Consider the following 2,369-nt stretch of genomic DNA (forward strand, 5'->3'; position numbering starts at 1 on the left):
CAGAGTGTAGTGACCGAGAATGAGGGAAATGCACCCATTCGGACGCCGAGACCCAGCGTCTTCGCCGCTGTGGGATACAGACCTACATGCTGTTTGGACAGTTCATCCCTTCTTGGATTTTTTTCCCCCTCTACTTGATTTTTAAAGGTTCTTTAAAAAAAAAACCCATATTTTGAATACGAGTAATTTTTCAGCTATGTTCCCCTCCAAAATCATTTATCCCAGTCATTGGCCTGTCTTTCTCTTCTTTTAAGAGTTTCCATCATAATGTGGGTGTGGTGGAGCAAATCTGTAATCTCAGCACTCTTGGGGTGCAGAGGCAGAAAGACCACCAGTTCGGGCAATTTAGGGACTTCGCAAAACCCGGTTTTAAACAAATGAAGAAAATATTAAAAAAAAGAAAAGGGCCGAGAATGTAGCTCAATGCGAAGGGCCTGGGTTCAATTCTCAGTACTGGAAAAAAAAAGTGTCAGGGTGTACGAACTTTTAATTTGATGAGAATTGAAATTATCAGGCTTTCGCCATTTTTTCTGCCATCCTTTTTTCTTCCGCTGGCTTCCTTCCTTCCATCCTTCCTCTCTCTTTCTTTTTTTGCGGATTGAATTTATTTTTCAGTACTGAGGACTGAACTCAGGAACTGCATGTCGTTTGAAGCTTCACTTTGAGCTACATCCCCAGCTCTCCACCTCCTTTTATTTTTGAGCAGTGTCTCACTAAATTGCTAAACCGCTAACCCCGCCACGCGTCTCTATTCTCTTGCCCTAGCCTCTGTCCCGGAATTACAAACAGAGGTCCACCACGCAGGACTGGATTTGGTGTCATATCCAAAAACCAATCACCAAGCTTGAGGTCACACTAAGGTACTTTTCTTAGAAATTTTGGTTTTGCATTTTTAAATTTATGTCCGTTGACTACTTGAATGATTTTTTTATGTAAGCTATAAAGTTTGTATATATGTCAATGCTTTCTTATCATTTACTGTTGGTCCACCACCGATTTGTGGAACCGTGCTTTCCTTTCCCGCCAAATTGACTTTACCTTTTTGACATATTAAACTGACTATATTTACACGGGTCTAAGTACTTTTGTGATAAGTGTTAACATTTAAATGTATGAATTCAAATTGTTTATTTGATCTTCAGTGTATGTGATCTAGTCTGGGTTTAAAAACAATTTGCTGGGAATATTACTGTGTTTATATCAGATCTTTAGAATGCGTTTAGAGTTCATTGTCATCCTAATAGTGTTGAATCTAGCAACCTTGAACAAAGAACATCTCTGCATTATTTTTTTAAAAAGCAATTTGTTTGTGCAGACAATGCCTGACTTATGATATCTCAATTTATGATGGCATAGAAATGATATGAATTCAAATTTAAAATTTAATTGTTAGCTTCAGCTAGCTGTATCTGATCCTCCGGCGATTCTGGGCAGTAGCAGTGAGCCATAGCTCAAAGAGGGGCTCCACAATCACCAGGGAAAGCAGCTGACAACTTTATAGAGCATGGTGTTGCTAAGCTACTAGGTTCAATATATTGTGTATATTCAATGCATTTTTGACTTATAATATAGTCAATATATGATGGGGTTGAGGGAACATAACAGCACACTGTCAGTGTATCAGTAAACCTAGGAGGTTGGTACTATTAATTATAGCCATTTTACCGTTAAGAAAAACTAAGGTTCAGCGAGGTTAAATAGTAATAATGATAATAAAAGTAGTTAATTGGGTGTAGGTGGCACACTTTTGTAATCCCAGCACTTTGGGAGGCTGAGGCAGGAGGATGGCAAGTTGAAGCCTTCTTGCGCAACTTCAAGACTTTGCAAGACCCTGTTTCAAAATAAAAAATTTTAAAAAGGGCTGGGGATACAGTACATATCAGTTATAACCAGCAATGTCAATGGCCTCAACTCACCAATCAAGAGAAATAGACTGGCGAAATGGAATAAGAAGCAAAATCCAACAATATGTTTTATACAAGAAACACACCGAGTGCAAAAAGAACCCCTTAGACTGAAAGTGAAAAGATAGAAAACAATTCTCCATGTGACAGGAGCCCAGAAATAAACAGGGGTAGCAATCTTATTTGCAGACAAAGTAAATTTCAAACCAAAACTGATTCTAGTATTATTGATGTAGGACTGTGCTGTATCATACCTCTATGAATATAAAATATCTTGTACCTGCTTTATGATACATAGTAGGGACCGTGCTTTATCAGAGCTACATTTAATGATATTACTCTAGAATATTCTCTTTCCAGATAATGATTAAGATGCTAATAAAAAAAAATGGTCCCAGGTACCACAACAGCAACAGAACTTTGCTGTTTTCTGGGTATTATTCTTTTCTTTGTTTTTTTTTTTTT

General features: G+C 37.7%; 2 protein-coding genes across 7 annotated transcripts in view; one reads left to right on the top strand and one right to left on the bottom strand.

Moving 5' to 3' along the window:
* The window catches only part of Trpc5 (transient receptor potential cation channel subfamily C member 5), a 294,853-nt gene that overhangs the window by 75,547 nt on the left and 216,937 nt on the right, over nucleotides 1-2,369 (bottom strand). The window lies entirely within an intron of this gene.
* Trpc5os (TRPC5 opposite strand) overlaps nucleotides 1-2,369 on the top strand; it is a 97,815-nt gene that overhangs the window by 507 nt on the left and 94,939 nt on the right. For all 3 annotated transcript variants that reach the window (XR_002024691.1, XM_010603092.1, XM_010603090.1), the window contains exon 2: nucleotides 766-860. The gene's annotated coding sequence lies outside the window, so the exon portion shown is untranslated. The remainder of the gene's footprint in view (nucleotides 1-765; nucleotides 861-2,369) is intronic.

This window comes from Fukomys damarensis, unplaced genomic scaffold, assembly GCF_012274545.1.
Source record: "Fukomys damarensis isolate Sample0158 unplaced genomic scaffold, DMR_v1.0_HiC HiC_scaffold_39, whole genome shotgun sequence".
NCBI lineage: Eukaryota > Metazoa > Chordata > Mammalia > Rodentia > Bathyergidae > Fukomys > Fukomys damarensis.